At 41.6% G+C, this 19858-nt stretch overlaps 36 non-coding genes across 36 annotated transcripts; 13 read left to right on the top strand and 23 right to left on the bottom strand.

Annotated features, from left to right (window-relative positions):
* Window positions 1-3393: 3393 nt before the first annotated feature.
* TRNAT-AGU (transfer RNA threonine (anticodon AGU)) lies at window positions 3394-3467 on the bottom strand. Its single transcript has one exon. It is a non-coding gene; the product is annotated as a tRNA-Thr (tRNA).
* Window positions 3468-3696: 229 nt separating this feature from the next.
* TRNAS-GCU (transfer RNA serine (anticodon GCU)) lies at window positions 3697-3778 on the top strand. The gene has a single exon. It is a non-coding gene; the product is annotated as a tRNA-Ser (tRNA).
* Window positions 3779-4155: 377 nt separating this feature from the next.
* Window positions 4156-4229, bottom strand: TRNAT-AGU (transfer RNA threonine (anticodon AGU)). Its single transcript has one exon. It is a non-coding gene; the product is annotated as a tRNA-Thr (tRNA).
* Window positions 4230-4457: 228 nt separating this feature from the next.
* TRNAS-GCU (transfer RNA serine (anticodon GCU)) lies at window positions 4458-4544 on the top strand. Its single transcript has one exon. It is a non-coding gene; the product is annotated as a tRNA-Ser (tRNA).
* Window positions 4545-4915: 371 nt separating this feature from the next.
* Window positions 4916-4989, bottom strand: TRNAT-AGU (transfer RNA threonine (anticodon AGU)). The gene has a single exon. It is a non-coding gene; the product is annotated as a tRNA-Thr (tRNA).
* Window positions 4990-5217: 228 nt separating this feature from the next.
* TRNAS-GCU (transfer RNA serine (anticodon GCU)) lies at window positions 5218-5299 on the top strand. The gene has a single exon. It is a non-coding gene; the product is annotated as a tRNA-Ser (tRNA).
* A 377-nt stretch (window positions 5300-5676) lies between these two features.
* Window positions 5677-5750, bottom strand: TRNAT-UGU (transfer RNA threonine (anticodon UGU)). The gene has a single exon. It is a non-coding gene; the product is annotated as a tRNA-Thr (tRNA).
* Window positions 5751-6351: 601 nt separating this feature from the next.
* Window positions 6352-6425, bottom strand: TRNAT-AGU (transfer RNA threonine (anticodon AGU)). The gene has a single exon. It is a non-coding gene; the product is annotated as a tRNA-Thr (tRNA).
* Window positions 6426-6653: 228 nt separating this feature from the next.
* TRNAS-GCU (transfer RNA serine (anticodon GCU)) lies at window positions 6654-6735 on the top strand. Its single transcript has one exon. It is a non-coding gene; the product is annotated as a tRNA-Ser (tRNA).
* A 377-nt stretch (window positions 6736-7112) lies between these two features.
* Window positions 7113-7186, bottom strand: TRNAT-UGU (transfer RNA threonine (anticodon UGU)). Its single transcript has one exon. It is a non-coding gene; the product is annotated as a tRNA-Thr (tRNA).
* Window positions 7187-7813: 627 nt separating this feature from the next.
* On the bottom strand, window positions 7814-7887 carry TRNAT-AGU (transfer RNA threonine (anticodon AGU)). Its single transcript has one exon. It is a non-coding gene; the product is annotated as a tRNA-Thr (tRNA).
* A 228-nt stretch (window positions 7888-8115) lies between these two features.
* On the top strand, window positions 8116-8197 carry TRNAS-GCU (transfer RNA serine (anticodon GCU)). The gene has a single exon. It is a non-coding gene; the product is annotated as a tRNA-Ser (tRNA).
* A 377-nt stretch (window positions 8198-8574) lies between these two features.
* On the bottom strand, window positions 8575-8648 carry TRNAT-UGU (transfer RNA threonine (anticodon UGU)). The gene has a single exon. It is a non-coding gene; the product is annotated as a tRNA-Thr (tRNA).
* Window positions 8649-9263: 615 nt separating this feature from the next.
* Window positions 9264-9337, bottom strand: TRNAT-AGU (transfer RNA threonine (anticodon AGU)). Its single transcript has one exon. It is a non-coding gene; the product is annotated as a tRNA-Thr (tRNA).
* Window positions 9338-10024: 687 nt separating this feature from the next.
* Window positions 10025-10098, bottom strand: TRNAT-AGU (transfer RNA threonine (anticodon AGU)). The gene has a single exon. It is a non-coding gene; the product is annotated as a tRNA-Thr (tRNA).
* A 228-nt stretch (window positions 10099-10326) lies between these two features.
* Window positions 10327-10408, top strand: TRNAS-GCU (transfer RNA serine (anticodon GCU)). The gene has a single exon. It is a non-coding gene; the product is annotated as a tRNA-Ser (tRNA).
* Window positions 10409-10785: 377 nt separating this feature from the next.
* Window positions 10786-10859, bottom strand: TRNAT-UGU (transfer RNA threonine (anticodon UGU)). Its single transcript has one exon. It is a non-coding gene; the product is annotated as a tRNA-Thr (tRNA).
* Window positions 10860-11459: 600 nt separating this feature from the next.
* Window positions 11460-11533, bottom strand: TRNAT-AGU (transfer RNA threonine (anticodon AGU)). Its single transcript has one exon. It is a non-coding gene; the product is annotated as a tRNA-Thr (tRNA).
* Window positions 11534-11761: 228 nt separating this feature from the next.
* Window positions 11762-11843, top strand: TRNAS-GCU (transfer RNA serine (anticodon GCU)). The gene has a single exon. It is a non-coding gene; the product is annotated as a tRNA-Ser (tRNA).
* Window positions 11844-12220: 377 nt separating this feature from the next.
* On the bottom strand, window positions 12221-12294 carry TRNAT-UGU (transfer RNA threonine (anticodon UGU)). The gene has a single exon. It is a non-coding gene; the product is annotated as a tRNA-Thr (tRNA).
* A 625-nt stretch (window positions 12295-12919) lies between these two features.
* On the bottom strand, window positions 12920-12993 carry TRNAT-AGU (transfer RNA threonine (anticodon AGU)). The gene has a single exon. It is a non-coding gene; the product is annotated as a tRNA-Thr (tRNA).
* Window positions 12994-13221: 228 nt separating this feature from the next.
* On the top strand, window positions 13222-13303 carry TRNAS-GCU (transfer RNA serine (anticodon GCU)). Its single transcript has one exon. It is a non-coding gene; the product is annotated as a tRNA-Ser (tRNA).
* A 378-nt stretch (window positions 13304-13681) lies between these two features.
* TRNAT-AGU (transfer RNA threonine (anticodon AGU)) lies at window positions 13682-13755 on the bottom strand. The gene has a single exon. It is a non-coding gene; the product is annotated as a tRNA-Thr (tRNA).
* Window positions 13756-13983: 228 nt separating this feature from the next.
* Window positions 13984-14065, top strand: TRNAS-GCU (transfer RNA serine (anticodon GCU)). The gene has a single exon. It is a non-coding gene; the product is annotated as a tRNA-Ser (tRNA).
* Window positions 14066-14442: 377 nt separating this feature from the next.
* TRNAT-UGU (transfer RNA threonine (anticodon UGU)) lies at window positions 14443-14516 on the bottom strand. The gene has a single exon. It is a non-coding gene; the product is annotated as a tRNA-Thr (tRNA).
* Window positions 14517-15119: 603 nt separating this feature from the next.
* On the bottom strand, window positions 15120-15193 carry TRNAT-AGU (transfer RNA threonine (anticodon AGU)). Its single transcript has one exon. It is a non-coding gene; the product is annotated as a tRNA-Thr (tRNA).
* Window positions 15194-15421: 228 nt separating this feature from the next.
* Window positions 15422-15503, top strand: TRNAS-GCU (transfer RNA serine (anticodon GCU)). The gene has a single exon. It is a non-coding gene; the product is annotated as a tRNA-Ser (tRNA).
* Window positions 15504-15880: 377 nt separating this feature from the next.
* TRNAT-UGU (transfer RNA threonine (anticodon UGU)) lies at window positions 15881-15954 on the bottom strand. The gene has a single exon. It is a non-coding gene; the product is annotated as a tRNA-Thr (tRNA).
* Window positions 15955-16557: 603 nt separating this feature from the next.
* TRNAT-AGU (transfer RNA threonine (anticodon AGU)) lies at window positions 16558-16631 on the bottom strand. The gene has a single exon. It is a non-coding gene; the product is annotated as a tRNA-Thr (tRNA).
* A 228-nt stretch (window positions 16632-16859) lies between these two features.
* TRNAS-GCU (transfer RNA serine (anticodon GCU)) lies at window positions 16860-16941 on the top strand. Its single transcript has one exon. It is a non-coding gene; the product is annotated as a tRNA-Ser (tRNA).
* Window positions 16942-17318: 377 nt separating this feature from the next.
* TRNAT-UGU (transfer RNA threonine (anticodon UGU)) lies at window positions 17319-17392 on the bottom strand. Its single transcript has one exon. It is a non-coding gene; the product is annotated as a tRNA-Thr (tRNA).
* Window positions 17393-18015: 623 nt separating this feature from the next.
* On the bottom strand, window positions 18016-18089 carry TRNAT-AGU (transfer RNA threonine (anticodon AGU)). The gene has a single exon. It is a non-coding gene; the product is annotated as a tRNA-Thr (tRNA).
* A 228-nt stretch (window positions 18090-18317) lies between these two features.
* TRNAS-GCU (transfer RNA serine (anticodon GCU)) lies at window positions 18318-18399 on the top strand. Its single transcript has one exon. It is a non-coding gene; the product is annotated as a tRNA-Ser (tRNA).
* A 378-nt stretch (window positions 18400-18777) lies between these two features.
* On the bottom strand, window positions 18778-18851 carry TRNAT-AGU (transfer RNA threonine (anticodon AGU)). The gene has a single exon. It is a non-coding gene; the product is annotated as a tRNA-Thr (tRNA).
* Window positions 18852-19079: 228 nt separating this feature from the next.
* On the top strand, window positions 19080-19161 carry TRNAS-GCU (transfer RNA serine (anticodon GCU)). The gene has a single exon. It is a non-coding gene; the product is annotated as a tRNA-Ser (tRNA).
* A 377-nt stretch (window positions 19162-19538) lies between these two features.
* Window positions 19539-19612, bottom strand: TRNAT-UGU (transfer RNA threonine (anticodon UGU)). The gene has a single exon. It is a non-coding gene; the product is annotated as a tRNA-Thr (tRNA).
* Window positions 19613-19858: the final 246 nt, after the last annotated feature.

Genomic DNA, 19858 nt, shown 5'->3' with positions numbered 1-19858 from the left:
GAATATTTGTTTATGTGTGGCATTTATTGGCACGATAGTATGCACCCAAAGCTCATACCAAAAAATATTAACCTGGCTTATAGTAAAACAGGCCTTGGTGGAACCACAGACATGAGCATTCAGCGTGGTGAAAATTATATTATTGGTACAATGTCCAAATCATATAAGACTTATAAGGAGATGGTTGGTCACTGGACATGTGGTGCACCAGAAATAGAGATTGGGGCTATGCATATTATTGATGCCAATCCAGATTATATTAGACCATGCACAAACAAAGATTCTGAGAATGCTCAACAGGCCTCACATTTGGAGATAGGACAACCATTTCAAGTTAACCTAGACTCTGCCCAGACAATGGCTAGTGGTGTTCAATATGCATTTGTCACATGGCGGTTCAATATTTCTCAATGGCTAATCAGAACCCATTTTCCAACATGTACAGGGCATACTCTAAATCAGGTACGTTCCCTCTATCAATGGCTAATTCCTAGAAGCACAAGGGCAAGCAATCACTTGATTAGGACTGGGAAGAACAGAGGAAAAAGGGATATGTTCAGTACAATATTGGGTGGGGTAGGAGCTGGTATGGGACTCATTAATCAGGCAGATATCAGTGTCTTAAGAGCCAAACTTGCAGCCATAGCATCTAATAGTAAAAACGGGTTTGAGGTACAGAGGGAAATTAATCAAGTCATCAGCAACCTACAGCGAGGACACATAGATACTAATATTGGAGTAACAACGGACATTATTCAGCATTTTAAGGTGTTCGTTGAAAATATGCAGACTTATGGGAGAAATATATCCTGGGCTCTGGTCTGTACACAAGGGCAGGTGGAACTATCAACTAATATAAAGTTGGCAATTCAAACCTTATATAGTGGGCAGTGGCCATTTGAATTACTATCTCAGGCCACAGCTGCATTACCGGAGCTCCTCAAATTCACAAATTCTAAATGGTGGGCCAACGCTTGGATTGGTTGTAGTAATCACAACGTGGAAACGTGTTATGCCTCTTCCCTAATTCCGTACACGAGTTCCCCTTTAGAGGTTGTATATAAGGTCACTTCAATTGGTATTTTAACTGGAGGATCCACACTATTACATCCAAGATTAGACCATCCTCAGGTTATTAGGAAAAATGGATTGTGGAAACAGGTTGATATTTCCCTCTGCCTTCATAGAAATGAAGATATCTTGTGTACACCAGGCCAGTATAGATTGGTGGAGGACAAGTGTTGGAACAATGCTTCGGTTTGTGTTATTGCAAAAGACAAGGCACCAGTCATGTACTTAGGACATCAGAGAGTCTGTTTCTTTCTATTAGACATCACCAATGTAACTTTGATCACAACCCACTGCTCAATAACAACACCTGTGAATAGTGGTGCATGGTGCACGCTTGGTAACATCACTGAGATCCAAACACCAAGTTGGAGATATGTGCTTCCCATCATTGCAAACTTGTCTGTGGATATTAGATATCATAACCCCGCCAATCTTCAAGCGCTAAAATTGGGAATGGGGAAAGAGCTTCAGGATTGGCTGGTCAAATTTGATAAAGATGAGTATTTGCTTAAGAAACTACAGCAAGAAAGAGCTAATGCTACAATCCTAATACACCATGACCAGAATGAGCTAAAACACATCACACATCTGTTAGAAAATAATGCTAAGGGTTATTGGTGGGAGGTCATATTTGGGCATTCAAGTGCAGCTAATGGAATTTTGAATTTTTTAATCCATCCAATTGTAGTATTGCTTATTGTTGCTGTGGTTTTATCCCTTTTGCAAATTTACATGTGCTGTATGACACGATATCTATATAAAAAGATCCAAGTCCTATCCATGGAGATAGAAACACGAAATAGATATAAAATTGCATCGTATGAATTAGATGTACCATTAAAAACAGAGGAAAAGCTTGTAAATTGTGACAACTGTGGCAGAAAAGGACATAGCAGAACAAACTGCCTAATTCCTGAACGACACAACAAATGTAATAAGAAAGTGAACATTTAATTACTTCAAGCATAAATACTTGAATTATATTGTATGGTGTGTTTAGTAGTGTAGTTGACGTATGTATTTTAATTTTGTTGGTGAATATGTATTTGTAATAGTAATTCAAATTTTAACTCCTTCAATGTCCTAATAGAAGTTTAATTTGTATGAAAACTAATTGGAATGAGTGGAAATTGATGAATGGTGAGTGACTGGGTTCACCCTTTCTCTGTTCGGATAATGATGGACCGCAAGGTTGAAGAGGAATATGGATCATGGAATTCTCATCGTTGGTGTGTCATTCAGACACAAAGGGGCATATGTTGGAAGTCAACATTGGACTGATACAATCAGATATGGTGGGAAGACAGGATATGGGGAGTGAATATGCTTTCTCCCCCAGGTGTAAATAGAAATGTCAATAGGCCTGGCATCTGGACATCTTGTTTGATCCTATTGTAAGCAGCAGTATTGATAAGCCTGAACATTTGGTTTTAAACTGTTGGGAAGCCATAAACAACAATGCTGAACCACAAGGATAAAAGTGAGCCTCCTGTCCTGAGGAGATGAAAGCAGCCCCTGCGGTGTCGCACACAATGGACTACGCATCTATAATGGAGTGAACATCCTGTTGGCATCAAGGTGTGAATCCCAAGGACTTGCATTTGTAATGGAGTAGACATCCTGTCACCCGATCAAGGTGTAATTCCCATTGACTTATCTGAGGTACAAGGGCGCCATCCACAGGAAGATGTACCTACTGCAACAATATTCAGAGACTGACCCGTATCTGGTTACTGCGAGTTGATTGGAGAGATTATAACAAAGAAGGCCGGACAATACCGGAGCAAAGGGTGGAGTTATGGGTGTGAATGTGGTTTGATGTGATATATATACTAGGCTAAATTGTATGGCAGTAGATTAGTATTAGATCTAGATACTAGGTTTTATATTTTATATGTTTATTAATGCTTATATTCTTTACCAAGTATAGGACATTGAAGGGAGGTTTTGCTATATACTTTATTTTATTTTGCTTTGTAGCATTTCATGTTATTTTTCCTTTTGCTAAGTAAATAAGCTATTTCTTAAAGTCTGGATTCCTCATATTTCAAAGACTAATTCAGGATAGAGTAGGTAGCAGATTACAACAGATACAACACAGGCCTTAGAAATCCTGCCTTATTTTCCAATTCCTCTTGCATGGTGCTTAATGCTATCCTATAAAGAAGATGAGGACATTTCTTTCTTTTGGACGTTTAGCCAGCATCCATATTTTTGACTTTGCTCGGACTGTCTTAGGGCTGTGGGATGGTCAATATTGATGTCAGATAGGATTGAACATCTGCTTTTTGGTATGAAAAGCTTAAAATTTAGGGGGAAAAAAGGCACTGCTGAGATTTGAACTCAGGATCTCCTGTTTACTAGACAGGCGCTTTAACCAACTAAGCCACAGCACCACATAAAGTCCAGCAGAAAAGCCAGAAAATGGGAATTTCTTACGCAATGATTCAAATTTCTACTTAATGTTGTGCATTGATGGAGTGGTTGCAGCTTGCATTTTTTCACCAACTTGGAGTTACGGTCCCCTCAGCCAGTGCCTGATCTGTGACCTTCAATAAAAATGCAGCAAAAAAACTTTTTGACCCTGTTCTCAGAATCTATCACCTGGAGGTAGGGACTTATGTAGACGAGGTGGCCGAGTGGTTAAGGCGATGGACTGCTAATCCATTGTGCTCTGCATGCATGGGTTCAAATCCCATCCTCGTCGGTTTCTTCTACTTTTTACCACTTTGCAGCTTGCCTAGTAGATTCTTTGCAACTTGCCTTGTAGATTCTTTATTGTCAGCATATGCAGTGGATGCTGCCACCATGGCAGTTTTCTATTTTTGATTCAGAAACGTGCCTCATGTGACCTATCAACTTGGCATTAGTAATCCTGCATTGTTTTTCCATTTCTCTTTCATGGTGCTTAATACTATCCAATAAAGAAGATGAGGACATTTCTTTCTTTTGGGCGTTTAGCCAGCATCCATATTTTTGACTTTGCTCGGACTGTCTTAGGGCTGTGGGATGGACAATATTGATGTCAGATAGGATTGAACATCTGCTTTTTGGTATGAAAAGCTTAAAATTTAGGGGAAAAAAAGGCACTGCTGAGATTTGAACTCAGGATCTGCTGTTTACTAGACAGGCGCTTTAACCAACTAAGCCACAGCGCCAAGTGAATACCAGCAGAAAAGCCAGAAAATGGGAATTTCTTACGCAATGATTCAAATTTCTACTAAATGTTGTGCATTGATGGAGTGGTTGTAGCTTGCATTTTTTCACCAACTTGGAGTTACGGTCCCCTAAGCCAGTGCCTGATCTGTGACCTTCAATAAAAATGCAGCAAAAAACTTTTTGACCCTGTTCTCAGAATCTATCACCTGGAGGTAGGCACTTATGTAGACGAGGTGGCCGAGTGGTTAAGGCGATGGACTGCTAATCCATTGTGCTCTGCATGCATGGGTTCAAATCCCATCCTTGCGGTTCCTTCTACTTTTTACCACTTTGCAGCTTGCCTAGTAGATTCTTTGCAACTTGCCTTGTAGATTCTTTATTGTCAGCATATGCAGTGGATGCTGCCACCATGGCAGTTTTCTATTTTTGATTCAGAAACGTGCCTCATGTGACCTATCAACCTGGCATTAGTAATCCTGCATTGTTTTTCCATTTCTCTTTCATGGTGCTTAATACTATCCAATAAAGAAGATGAGGACATTTCTTTCTTTTGGGCGTTTAGCCAGCATCCATATTTTTGACTTTGCTCGGACTGTCTTAGGGCTGTGGGATGGACAATATTGATGTCAGATAGGATTGAACATCTGCTTTTTGGTATGAAAAGCTTAAAATTTAGGGGAAAAAAAGGCACTGCTGAGATTTGAACTCAGGATCTCCTGTTTACTAGACAGGCGCTTTACCCAACTAAGCCACAGCGCCAAGTGAAGACCAGCAGAAAAGCCAGAAAATGGGAATTTCTTACGCAATGATTCAAATTTCTACTAAATGTTGTGCATTGATGGAGTGGTTGCAGCTTGCATTTTTTCACCAACTTGGAGTTACGGTCCCCTAAGCCAGTGCCTGATCTGTGACCTTCAATAAAAATGCAGCAAAAAACTTTTTGACCCTGTTCTCAGAATCTATCACCTGGAGGTAGGGACTTATGTAGACGAGGTGGCCGAGTGGTTAAGGCGATGGACTGCTAATCCATTGAGCTCTGCATGCATGGGTTCAAATCCCATCCTCGTCGGTTCCTTCTACTTTTTACCACTTTGCAGCTTGCCTAGTAGATTCTTTGCAACTTGCCTTGTAGATTCTTTATTGTCAGCATATGCAGTGGATGCTGCCACCATGGCAGTTTTCTATTTTTGATTCAGAAACGTGCCTCATGTGACCTATCAACCTGGCATTAGTAATCCTGCATTGTTTTTCCATTTCTCTTGCATGGTGCTTAATACTATCCAATAAAGAAGATGAGGACATTTCCTTCTTTTGGGCATTCAGCCAGCATACATATTTTTGACTTTGCTCGGACATTCTTAGGACTGTGGGATAGACAAGTTTGAAGTCACATATGATTGAACGTCTACTTCTTGGTATGAAAAGCTCAAAATTGCAAAGAAAGAAAGGCACTGCTGAGATTCAAACTCAGGATCTCCTGTTTACAAGACAGGCGCTTTAACCAACTAAGCCACAGCGCCATGACAACCCTTGCCTAAAAGTCAGAAAATGGGAATTGCTATGCAATGATTAAAATGTCTACAAAATGCTGTATATTGACGGAGCAGTTGCAGCTTGCATTTTTTGAGTTACGGTCCATTCAGCCAGTGCTTAATATGTGACCTTCAATGAAAATGCAGCCAAAGACTTGTTGATCATGTTGTCAGAATGTCTCACCTGGAGTGGTTGCCTTTTAAAGACGAGGTGGCCGAGGGGTTAAGTCGATGGACGGCTAATCCATTGTGCTCTGCATGCCTTTTCCAACTTGGTATCTTGCTTTGTAGATTTTTTATTGTCTTTGCAGGCATGGGAGTTTTCTATTTCCAATCCAGAAGGGTGCGTTACGTGACCTATCAACCAGGCCTTAGAAATCCTGCCTTGTTTTCCAATTCCTCTTGCATGGTGCTTAATGCTATCCTATAAAGAAGATGAGGACATTTCTTTCTTTTGGACGTTTAGCCAGCATCCATATTTTTGACTTTGCTCGGACTGTCTTAGGGCTGTGGGATGGTCAATATTGATGTCAGATAGGATTGAACATCTGCTTTTTGGTATGAAAAGCTTAAAATTTAGGGGAAAAAAAGGCACTGCTGAGATTTGAACTCAGGATCTCCTGTTTACTAGACAAGCGCTTTAACCAACTAAGCCACAGCACCACAAGAAGTCCAGCAGAAAAGCCAGAAAATGGGAATTTCTTACGCAATGATTCAAATTTCTACTAAATGTTGTGCATTGATGGAGTGGTTGCAGCTTGCATTTTTTCACCAACTTGGAGTTACGGTCCCCTCAGCCAGTGCCTGATCTGTGACCTTCAATAAAAATGCAGCAAAAAACTTTTTGACCCTGTTCTCAGCATCTATTACCTGGAGGTAGGGACTTATGTAGACGAGGTGGCCGAGTGGTTAAGGCGATGGACTGCTAATCCATTGTGCTCTGCATGCATGGGTTCAAATCCCATCCTCGTCGGTTCCTTCTACTTTTTACCACTTTGCAGCTTGCCTAGTAGATTCTTTGCAACTTGCCTTGTAGATTCTTTATTGTCAGCATATGCAGTGGATGCTGCCACCATGGCAGTTTTCTATTTTTGATTCAGAAACGTGCCTCATGTGACCTATCAACCTGGCATTAGTAATCCTGCATTGTTTTTCCATTTCTCTTGCATGGTGCTTAATACTATCCAATAAAGAAGATGAGGACATTTCCTTCTTTTGGGCATTCAGCCAGCATAAATATTTTTGACTTTGCTCTGACATTCTTAGGACTGTGGGATAGACAAGTTTGAAGTCACATATGATTGAACGTCTACTTCTTGGTATGAAAAGCTCAAAATTGCAAAGAAAGAAAGGCACTGCTGAGATTCGAACTCAGGATCTCCTGTTTACAAGACAGGCGCTTTAACCAACTAAGCCACAGCGCCATGACAACCAATGCCAAAAAGTCAAAAAGTCAAAAAGTCAGAAAGTCAGAAAATGGGAATTGCTATGCAATGATTAAAATGTCTACAAAATGCTGTATATTGACGGAGCAGTTGCAGCTTGCATTTTTTGAGTTACGGTCCATTCAGCCAGTGCTTAATATGTGACCTTCAATGAAAATGCAGCCAAAGACTTGTTGATCATGTTGTCAGAATGTCTCACCTGGAGTGGTTGCCTTTTAAAGACGAGGTGGCCGAGGGGTTAAGTCGATGGACGGCTAATCCATTGTGCTCTGCATGCCTTTTCCAACTTGGTATCTTGCTTTGTAGATTTTTTATTGTCTTTGCAGGCATGGGAGTTTTCTATTTCCAATCCAGAAGGGTGCGTTACGTGACCTATCAACCAGGCCTTAGAAATCCTGCCTTGTTTTCCAATTCCTCTTGCATGGTGCTTAATGCTATCCTATAAAGAAGATGAGGACATTTCTTTCTTTTGGGCGTTTAGCCAGCATCCATATTTTTGACTTTGCTCGGACTGTCTTAGGGCTGTGGGATGGACAATATTGATGTCAGAAAGGATTGAACATCTGCTTTTTGGTATGAAAAGCTTAAAATTTAGGGGAAAATAAAAGGCACTGCTGAGATTTGAACTCAGGATCTCCTGTTTACTAGACAGGCGCTTTAACCACCTAAGCCACAGCACCAAGTGAAGTCCAGCAGAAAAGCCAGAAAATGGGAATTTCTTACGCAATGATTCAAATTTCTACTAAATGTTGTGCATTGATGGAGTGGTTGCAGCTTGCATTTTTTCACCAACTTGGAGTTACGGTCCCCTCAGCCAGTGCCTGATCTGTGACCTTCAATAAAAATGCAGCAAAAAACTTTTTGACCCTGTTCTCAGAATCTATCAGCTGGAGGTAGGGACTTATGTAGACGAGGTGGCCGAGTGGTTAAGGCGATGGACTGCTAATCCATTGTGCTCTGCATGCATGGGTTCAAATCCCATCCTCGTCGGTTTCTTCTACTTTTTACCACTTTGCAGCTTGCCTAGTAGATTCTTTGCAACTTGCCTTGTAGATTCTTTATTGTCAGCATATGCAGTGGATGCTCCCACCATGGCAGTTTTCTATTTTTGATTCAGAAACGTGCCTCATGTGACCTATCAACCTGGCATTAGTAATCCTGCATTGTTTTTCCATTTCTCTTGCATGGTGCTTAATACTATCCAATAAAGAAGATGAGGACATTTCCTTCTTTTGGGCATTCAGCCAGCATACACATTTTTGACTTTGCTCGGACATTCTTAGGACTGTGGGATAGACAAGTTTGAAGTCACATATGATTGAACGTCTACTTCTTGGTATGAAAAGCTCAAAATTGCAAAGAAAGAAAGGCACTGCTGAGATTCGAACTCAGGATCTCCTGTTTACAAGACAGGCGCTTTAACCAACTAAGCCACAGCGCCATGACAACCAATGCCAAAAAGTCAGAAAGTCAGAAAGTCAGAAAATGGGAATTGCTATGCAATGATTAAAATGTCTACAAAATGCTGTATATTGACGGAGCAGTTGCAGCTTGCATTTTTTGAGTTACGGTCCATTCAGCCAGTGCTTAAAATGTGACCTTCAATGAAAATGCAGCCAAAGACTTGTTGATCATGTTGTCAGAATGTCTCACCTGGAGTGGTTGCCTTTTAAGACGAGGTGGCCGAGGGGTTAAGTCGATGGACGGCTAATCCATTGTGCTCTGCATGCCTTTTCCAACTTGGTATCTTGCTTTGTTGATTTTTTATTGTCTTTGCAGGCATGGGAGTTTCCTATTTCCAATCCAGAAGGGTGCGTTACGTGACCTATCAACCAGGCCTTAGAAATCCTGCCTTGTTTTCCAATTCCTCTTGCATGGTGCTTAATGCTATCCTATAAAGAAGATGAGGACATTTCTTTCTTTTGGGCGTTTAGCCAGCATCCATATTTTTGACTTTGCTCGGACTGTCTTAGGGCTGTGGGATGGACAATATTGATGTCAGATAGGATTGAACATCTGCTTTTTGGTATGAAAAGCTTAAAATTTAGGGGAAAAAAGGCACTGCTGAGATTTGAACTCAGGATCTCCTGTTTACTAGACAGGCACTTTAACCACCTAAGCCACAGTGCCAAGTGAAGTCCAGCAGAAAAGCCAGAAAATGGGAATTTCTTACGCAATGATTCAAATTTCTACTAAATGTTGTGCATTGATGGAGTGGTTGCAGCTTGCATTTTTTCACCAACTTGGAGTTACGGTCCCCTCAGCCAGTGCCTGATCTGTGACCTTCAATAAAAATGCAGCAAAAAACTTTTTGACCCTGTTCTCAGAATCTATCACCCGGAGGTAGGGACTTATGTAGACGAGGTGGCCAAGTGGTTAAGGCAATGGACTGCTATTCCATTGTGCTCTGCATTCATGGGTTCAAATCCCATCCTAGTCGGTTCCTTCTACCTTTTACCACTTTGCAGCTTGCCTAGTAGATTCTTTGCAACTTGCCTTGTAGATTCTTTATTGTCAGCATATGCAGTGGATGCTGCCACCATGGCAGTTTTCTATTTTTGATTCAGAAACGTGCCTCATGTGACCTATCAACCTGGCATTAGTAATCCTGCATTGTTTTTCCATTTCTCTTTCATGGTGCTTAATACTATCCAATAAAGAAGATGAGGACATTTCTTTCGTTTGGGCGTTTAGCCAGCATCCATATTTTTGACTTTGCTCGGACTGTCTTAGGGCTGTGGGATGGACAATATTGATGTCAGATAGGATTGAACATCTGCTTTTTGGTATGAAAAGCTTAAAATTTAGGGGAAAAAATGGCACTGCTGAGATTTGAACTCAGGATCTCCTGTTTACTAGACAGGCGCTTTAACCAACTAAGCCACAGCGCCAAGTGAAGACCAGCAGAAAAGCCAGAAAATGGGAATTTCTTACGCAATGATTCAAATTTCTACTAAATGTTGTGCATTGATGGAGTGGTTGCAGCTTGCATTTTTTCACCAACTTGGAGTTACGGTCCCGTAAGCCAGTGCCTGATCTGTGACTTTCAATAAAAATGCAGCAAAAAACTTTTTGACCCTGTTCTCAGAATCTATCAGCTGGAGGTAGGGACTTATGTAGACGAGGTGGCCGAGTGGTTAAGGCGATGGACTGCTAATCCATTGTGCTCTGCATGCATGGGTTCAAATCCCATCCTCGTCGGTTTCTTCTACTTTTTACCACTTTGCAGCTTGCCTAGTAGATTCTTTGCAACTTGCCTTGTAGATTCTTTATTGTCAGCATATGCAGTGGATGCTCCCACCATGGCAGTTTTCTATTTTTGATTCAGAAACGTGCCTCATGTGACCTATCAACCTGGCATTAGTAATCCTGCATTGTTTTTCCATTTCTCTTGCATGGTGCTTAATACTATCCAATAAAGAAGATGAGGACATTTCCTTCTTTTGGGCATTCAGCCAGCATACATATTTTTGACTTTGCTCGGACATTCTTAGGACTGTGGGATAGACAAGTTTGAAGTCACATATGATTGAACGTCTACTTCTTGGTATGAAAAGCTCAAAATTGCAAAGAAAGAAAGGCACTGCTGAGATTCGAACTCAGGATCTCCTGTTTACAAGACAGGCGCTTTAACCAACTAAGCCACAGCGCCATGACAACCCTTTCCTTAAAGTCAGAAAATGGGAATTGCTATGCAATGATTAAAATGTCTACAAAATGCTGTATATTGACGGAGCAGTTGCAGCTTGCATTTTTTGAGTTACGGTCCATTCAGCCAGTGCTTAATATGTGACCTTCAATGAAAATGCAGCCAAAGACTTGTTGATCATGTTGTCAGAATGTCTCACCTGGAGTGGTTGCCTTTTAAAGACGAGGTGGCCGAGGGGTTAAGTCGATGGACGGCTAATCCATTGTGCTCTGCATGCCTTTTCCAACTTGGTATCTTGCTTTGTAGATTTTTTATTGTCTTTGCAGGCATGGGAGTTTTCTATTTCCAATCCAGAAGGGTGCGTTACGTGACCTATCAACCAGGCCTTAGAAATCCTGCCTTGTTTTCCAATTCCTCTTGCATGGTGCTTAATGCTATCCTATAAAGAAGATGAGGACATTTCTTTCTTTTGGGCGTTTAGCCAGCATCCATATTTTTGACTTTGCTCGGACTGTCTTAGGGCTGTGGGATGGACAATATTGATGTCAGAAAGGATTGAACATCTGCTTTTTGGTATGAAAAGCTTAAAATTTTAGGGAAAAAAGGCACTGCTGAGATTTGAACTCAGGATCTCCTGTTTACTAGACAGGCGCTTTAACCACCTAAGCCACAGCGCCAAGTGAAGTCCAGCAGAAAAGCCAGAAAATGGGAATTTCTTACGCAATGATTCAAATTTCTACTAAATGTTGTGCATTGATGGAGTGGTTGCAGCTTGCATTTTTTCACCAACTTGGAGTTACGGTCCCCTCAGCCAGTGCCTGATCTGTGACCTTCAATAAAAATGCAGCAAAAAACTTTTTGACCCTGTTCTCAGAATCTATCACCTGGAGGTAGGGACTTATGTAGACGAGGTGGCCGAGTGGTTAAGGCGATGGACTGCTAATCCATTGTGCTCTGCATGCATGGGTTCAAATCCCATCCTCGTCGGTTTCTTCTACTTTTTACCACTTTGCAGCTTGCCTAGTAGATTCTTTGCAACTTGCCCTGTAGATTCTTTATTGTCAGCATATGCAGTGGATGCTGCCACCATGGCAGTTTTCTATTTTTGATTCAGAAACGTGCCTCATGTGACCTATCAACCTGGCATTAGTAATCCTGCATTGTTTTTCCATTTCTCTTGCATGGTGCTTAATACTATCCAATAAAGAAGATGAGGACATTTCCTTCTTTTGGGCATTCAGCCAGCATACACATTTTTGACTTTGCTCGGACATTCTTAGGACTGTGGGATAGACAAGTTTGAAGTCACATATGATTGAACGTCTACTTCTTGGTATGAAAAGCTCAAAATTGCAAAGAAAGAAAGGCACTGCTGAGATTCGAACTCAGGATCTCCTGTTTACAAGACAGGCGCTTTAACCAACTAAGCCACAGCGCCATGACAACCAATGCCAAAAAGTCAGAAAGTCAGAAAGTCAGAAAGTCAGAAAATGGGAATTGCTATGCAATGATTAAAATGTCTACAAAATGCTGTATATTGACGGAGCAGTTGCAGCTTGCATTTTTTGAGTTACGGTCCATTCAGCCAGTGCTTAAAATGTGACCTTCAATGAAAATGCAGCCAAAGACTTGTTGATCATGTTGTCAGAATGTCTCACCTGGAGTGGTTGCCTTTTAAGACGAGGTGGCCGAGGGGTTAAGTCGATGGACGGCTAATCCATTGTGCTCTGCATGCCTTTTCCAACTTGGTATCTTGCTTTGTTGATTTTTTATTGTCTTTGCAGGCATGTGAGTTTCCTATTTCCAATCCAGAAGGGTGCGTTACTTGACCTATCAACCAGGCCTTAGAAATCCTGCCTTGTTTTCCAATTCCTCTTGCATGGTGCTTAATGCTATCCTATAAAGAAGATGAGGACATTTCTTTCTTTTGGGCGTTTAGCCAGCATCCATATTTTTGACTTTGCTCGGACTGTCTTAGGGCTGTGGGATGGACAATATTGATGTCAGATAGGATTGAACATCTGCTTTTTGGTATGAAAAGCTTAAAATTTAGGGGAAAAAAAAGGCACTGCTGAGATTTGAACTCAGGATCTCCTGTTTACTAGACAGGCGCTTTAACCACCTAAGCCACAGCGCCAAGTGAAGTCCAGCAGAAAAGCCAGAAAATGGGAATTTCTTACGCAATGATTCAAATTTCTACTAAATGTTGTGCATTGATGGAGTGGTTGCAGCTTGCATTTTTTCACCAACTTGGAGTTACGGTCCCCTCAGCCAGTGCCTGATCTGTGACCTTCAATAAAAATGCAGCAAAAAACTTTTTGACCCTGTTCTCAGAATCTATCACCCGGAAGTAGGGACTTATGTAGACGAGGTGGCCAAGTGGTTAAGGCGATGGACTGCTATTCCATTGTGCTCTGCATGCATGGGTTCAAATCCCATCCTAGTCGGTTCCTTCTACCTTTTACCACTTTGCAGCTTGCCTAGTAGATTCTTTGCAACTTGCCTTGTAGATTCTTTATTGTCAGCATATGCAGTGGATGCTGCCACCATGGCAGTTTTCTATTTTTGATTCAGAAACGTGCCTCATGTGACCTATCAACCTGGCATTAGTAATCCTGCATTGTTTTTCCATTTCTCTTTCATGGTGCTTAATACTATCCAATAAAGAAGATGAGGACATTTCTTTCGTTTGGGCGTTTAGCCAGCATCCATATTTTTGACTTTGCTCGGACTGTCTTAGGGCTGTGGGATGGACAATATTGATGTCAGATAGGATTGAACATCTGCTTTTTGGTATGAAAAGCTTAAAATTTAGGGGAAAAAAATGGCACTGCTGAGATTTGAACTCAGGATCTCCTGTTTACTAGACAGGCGCTTTAACCAACTAAGCCACAGCGCCAAGTGAAGACCAGCAGAAAAGCCAGAAAATGGGAATTTCTTACGCAATGATTCAAATTTCTACTAAATGTTGTGCATTGATGGAGTGGTTGCAGCTTGCATTTTTTCACCAACTTGGAGTTACGGTCCCGTAAGCCAGTGCCTGATCTGTGACCTTCAATAAAAATGCAGCAAAAAACTTTTTGACCCTGTTCTCAGAATCTATCAGCTGGAGGTAGGGACTTATGTAGACGAGGTGGCCGAGTGGTTAAGGCGATGGACTGCTAGTCCATTGTGCTCTGCATGCATGGGTTCAAATCCCATACTCGTCGGTTCCTTCTACTTTTTACCACTTTGCAGCTTGCCTAGTAGATTCTTTGCAACTTGCCTTGTAGATTCTTTATTGTCAGCATATGCAGTGGATGCTGCCACCATGGCAGTTTTCTATTTTTGATTCAGAAACGTGCCTCATGTGACCTATCAACCTGGCATTAGTAATCCTGCATTGTTTTTCCATTTCTCTTGCATGGTGCTTAATACTATCCAATAAAGAAGATGAGGACATTTCCTTCTTTTGGGCATTCAGCCAGCATACATATTTTTGACTTTGCTCTGACATTCTTAGGACTGTGGGATAGACAAGTTTGAAGTCACATATGATTGAACGTCTACTTCTTGGTATGAAAAGCTCAAAATTGCAAAGAAAGAAAGGCACTGCTGAGTTTTGAACTCAGGATCTCCTGTTTACAAGACAGGCGCTTTAACCAACTAAGCCACAGCGCCATGACAACCCTTGCCTAAAAGTCAGAAAATGGGAATTGCTATGCAATGATTAAAATGTCTACAAAATGCTGTATATTGACGGAGCAGTTGCAGCTTGCATTTTTTGAGTTACGGTCCATTCAGCCAGTGCTTAATATGTGACCTTCAATGAAAATGCAGCCAAAGACTTGTTGATCATGTTGTCAGAATGTCTCACCTGGAGTGGTTGCCTTTTAAAGACGAGGTGGCCGAGGGGTTAAGTCGATGGGCGGCTAATCCATTGTGCTCTGCATGCCTTTTCCAACTTGGTATCTTGCTTTGTAGATTTTTTATTGTCTTTGCAGGCATGGGAGTTTTCTATTTCCAATCCAGAAGGGTGCGTTACGTGACCTATCAACCAGGCCTTAGAAATCCTGCCTTGTTTTCCAATTCCTCTTGCATGGTGCTTAATGCTATCCTATAAAGAAGATGAGGACATTTCTTTCTTTTGGGCGTTTAGCCAGCATCCATATTTTTGACTTTGCTCGGACTGTCTTAGGGCTGTGGGATGGACAATATTGATGTCAGAAAGGATTGAACATCTGCTTTTTGGTATGAAAAGCTTAAAATTTAGGGGGAAAAAAAAGGCACTGCTGAGATTTGAACTCAGGATCTCCTGTTTACTAGACAGGCGCTTCAACCAACTAAGCCACAGCGCCAAGTGAAGAGCAGCAGAAAAGCCAGAAAATGGGAATTTCTTACGCAATGATTCAAATTTCTACTAAATGTTGTGCATTGATGGAGTGGTTGCAGCTTGCATTTTTTCACCAACTTGGAGTTACGGTCCCGTAAGCCAGTGCCTGATCTGTGACCTTCAATAAAAATGCAGCAAAAAACTTTTTGACCCTGTTCTCAGAATCTATCAGCTGGAGGTAGGGACTTATGCAGACGAGGTGGCCGAGTGGTTAAGGCGATGGACTGCTAATCCATTGTGCTCTGCATGCATGGGTTCAAATCCCATCCTCGTCGGTTCCTTCTACTTTTTACCACTTTGCAGCTTGCCTAGTAGATTCTTTGCAACTTGCCTTGTAGATTCTTTATTGTCAGCATATGCAGTGGATGCTCCCACCATGGCAGTTTTCTATTTTTGATTCAGAAACGTGCCTCATGTGACCTATCAACCTGGCATTAGTAATCCTGCATTGTTTTTCCATTTCTCTTGCATGGTGCTTAATACTATCCAATAAAGAAGATGAGGACATTTCCTTCTTTTGGGCATTCAGCCAGCATACATATTTTTGACTTTGCTCGGACATTCTTAGGACTGTGGGATAGACAAGTTTGAAGTCACATATGATTGAACGTCTACTTCTTGGTATGAAAAGCTCAAAATTGCAAAGAAAGAAAGGCACTGCTGAGATTCGAACTCAGGATCTCCTGTTTACAAGACAGGCGCTTTAACCAACTAAGCCACAGCGCCATGACAACCCTTTCCTTAAAGTCAGAAAATGGGAATTGCTATGCAATGATTAAAATATCTACGAAATGCTGTATATTGACGGAGCAGTTGCAGCTTGCATTTTTTGAGTTACGGTCCATTCAGCCAGTGCTTAATATGTGACCTTCAATGAAAATGCAGCCAAAGACTTGTTGATCATGTTGTCAGAATGTCTCACCTGGAGTGGTTGCCTTTTAAAGACGAGGTGGCCGAGGGGTTAAGTCGATGGACGGCTAATCCATTGTGCTCTGCATGCCTTTTCCAACTTGGTATCTTGCTTTGTAGATTTTTTATTGTCTTTGCAGGCATGGGAGTTTTCTATTTCCAATCCAGAAGGGTGCGTTACGTGACCTATCAACCAGGCCTTAGAAATCCTGCCTTGTTTTCCAATTCCTCTTGCATGGTGCTTAATGCTATCCTATAAAGAAGATGAGGACATTTCTTTCTTTTGGGCGTTTAGCCAGCATCCATATTTTTGACTTTGCTCGGACTGTCTTAGGGCTGTGGGATGGACAATATTGATGTCAGAAAGGATTGAACATCTGCTTTTTGGTATGAAAAGCTTAAAATTTAGGGGGAAAAAAAAGGCACTGCTGAGATTTGAACTCAGGATCTCCTGTTTACTAGACAGGCGCTTTAACCACCTAAGCCACAGCACCAAGTGAAGTCCAGCAGAAAAGCCAGAAAATGGGAATTTCTTACGCAATGATTCAAATTTCTACTAAATGTTGTGCATTGATGGAGTGGTTGCAGCTTGCATTTTTTCACCAACTTGGAGTTACGGTCCCCTCAGCCAGTGCCTGATCTGTGACCTTCAATAAAAATGCAGCAAAAAACTTTTTGACCCTGTTCTCAGAATCTATCACCTGGAGGTAGGGACTTATGTAGACGAGGTGGCCGAGTGGTTAAGGCGATGGACTGCTAATCCATTGTGCTCTGCATGCATGGGTTCAAATCCCATCCTCGTCGGTTTCTTCTGCTTTTTACCACTTTGCAGCTTGCCTAGTAGATTCTTTGCAACTTGCCTTGTAGATTCTTTATTGTCAGCATATGCAGTGGATGCTCCCACCATGGCAGTTTTCTATTTTTGATTCAGAAACGTGCCTCATGTGACCTATCAACCTGGCATTAGTAATCCTGCATTGTTTTTCCATTTCTCTTGCATGGTGCTTAATACTATCCAATAAAGAAGATGAGGACATTTCCTTCTTTTGGGCATTCAGCCAGCATACACATTTTTGACTTTGCTCGGACATTCTTAGGACTGTGGGATAGACAAGTTTGAAGTCACATATGATTGAACGTCTACTTCTTGGTATGAAAAGCTCAAAATTGCAAAGAAAGAAAGGCACTGCTGAGATTCGAACTCAGGATCTCCTGTTTACAAGACAGGCGCTTTAACCAACTAAGCCACAGCGCCATGACAACCAATGCCAAAAAGTCAGAAAGTCAGAAAGTCAGAAAGTCAGAAAATGGGAATTGCTATGCAATGATTAAAATGTCTACAAAATGCTGTATATTGACGGAGCAGTTGCAGCTTGCATTTTTTGAGTTACGGTCCATTCAGCCAGTGCTTAAAATGTGACCTTCAATGAAAATGCAGCCAAAGACTTGTTGATCATGTTGTCAGAATGTCTCACCTGGAGTGGTTGCCTTTTAAGACGAGGTGGCCGAGGGGTTAAGTCGATGGACGGCTAATCCATTGTGCTCTGCATGCCTTTTCCAACTTGGTATCTTGCTTTGTTGATTTTTTATTGTCTTTGCAGGCATGGGAGTTTCCTATTTCCAATCCAGAAGGGTGCGTTACGTGACCTATCAACCAGGCCTTAGAAATCCTGCCTTGTTTTCCAATTCCTCTTGCATGGTGCTTAATGCTATCCTATAAAGAAGATGAGGACATTTCTTTCTTTTGGGCGTTTAGCCAGCATCCATATTTTTGACTTTGCTCGGACTGTCTTAGGGCTGTGGGATGGACAATATTGATGTCAGATAGGATTGAACATCTGCTTTTTGGTATGAAAAGCTTAAAATTTAGGGGAAAAAAGGCACTGCTGAGATTTGAACTCAGGATCTCCTGTTTACTAGACAGGCGCTTTAACCACCTAAGCCACAGTGCCAAGTGAAGTCCAGCAGAAAAGCCAGAAAATGGGAATTTCTTACGCAATGATTCAAATTTCTACTAAATGTTGTGCATTGATGGAGTGGTTGCAGCTTGCATTTTTTCACCAACTTGGAGTTACGGTCCCCTCAGCCAGTGCCTGATCTGTGACCTTCAATAAAAATGCAGCAAAAAACTTTTTGACCCTGTTCTCAGAATCTATCACCCGGAAGTAGGGACTTATGTAGACGAGGTGGCCAAGTGGTTAAGGCGATGGACTGCTATTCCATTGTGCTCTGCATGCATGGGTTCAAATCCCATCCTAGTCGGTTCCTTCTACCTTTTACCACTTTGCAGCTTGCCTAGTAGATTCTTTGCAACTTGCCTTGTAGATTCTTTATTGTCAGCATATGCAGTGGATGCTGCCACCATGGCAGTTTTCTATTTTTGATTCAGAAACGTGCCTCATGTGACCTATCAACCTGGCATTAGTAATCCTGCATTGTTTTTCCATTTCTCTTTCATGGTGCTTAATACTATCCAATAAAGAAGATGAGGACATTTCTTTCGTTTGGGCGTTTAGCCAGCATCCATATTTTTGACTTTGCTCGGACTGTCTTAGGGCTGTGGGATGGACAATATTGATGTCAGATAGGATTGAACATCTGCTTTTTGGTATGAAAAGCTTTAAATTTTGGGGAAAAAAATGGCACTGCTGAGATTTGAACTCAGGATCTCCTGTTTACTAGACAGGCGCTTTAACCAACTAAGCCACAGCGCCAAGTGAAGACCAGCAGAAAAGCCAGAAAATGGGAATTTCTTACGCAATGATTCATATTTCTACTAAATGTTGTGCATTGATGGAGTGGTTGCAGCTTGCATTTTTTCACCAACTTGGAGTTACGGTCCCGTAAGCCAGTGCCTGATCTGTGACCTTCAATAAAAATGCAGCAAAAAACTTTTTGACCCTGTTCTCAGAATCTATCAGCTGGAGGTAGGGACTTATGTAGACGAGGTGGCCGAGTGGTTAAGGCGATGGACTGCTAGTCCATTGTGCTCTGCATGCATGGGTTCAAATCCCATACTCGTCGGTTCCTTCTACTTTTTACCACTTTGCAGCTTGCCTAGTAGATTCTTTGCAACTTGCCTTGTAGATTCTTTATTGTCAGCATATGCAGTGGATGCTGCCACCATGGCAGTTTTCTATTTTTGATTCAGAAACGTGCCTCATGTGACCTATCAACCTGGCATTAGTAATCCTGCATTGTTTTTCCATTTCTCTTGCATGGTGCTTAATACTATCCAATAAAGAAGATGAGGACATTTCCTTCTTTTGGGCATTCAGCCAGCATACATATTTTTGACTTTGCTCTGACATTCTTAGGACTGTGGGATAGACAAGTTTGAAGTCACATATGATTGAACGTCTACTTCTTGGTATGAAAAGCTCAAAATTGCAAAGAAAGAAAGGCACTGCTGAGATTCGAACTCAGGATCTCCTGTTTACAAGACAGGCGCTTTAACCAACTAAGCCACAGCGCCATGACAACCCTTGCCTAAAAGTCAGAAAATGGGAATTGCTATGCAATGATTAAAATGTCTACAAAATGCTGTATATTGACGGAGCAGTTGCAGCTTGCATTTTTTGAGTTACGGTCCATTCAGCCAGTGCTTAATATGTGACCTTCAATGAAAATGCAGCCAAAGACTTGTTGATCATGTTGTCAGAATGTCTCACCTGGAGTGGTTGCCTTTTAAAGACGAGGTGGCCGAGGGGTTAAGTCGATG

Source organism: Hyla sarda, chromosome 6 (genome assembly GCF_029499605.1).
Source record: "Hyla sarda isolate aHylSar1 chromosome 6, aHylSar1.hap1, whole genome shotgun sequence".
Classification (NCBI taxonomy): Eukaryota; Metazoa; Chordata; class Amphibia; order Anura; family Hylidae; genus Hyla; species Hyla sarda.
The sequence above is the reverse complement of the archived record's forward strand: the minus strand, read 5'-3'. Positions and strand labels throughout refer to the sequence as shown.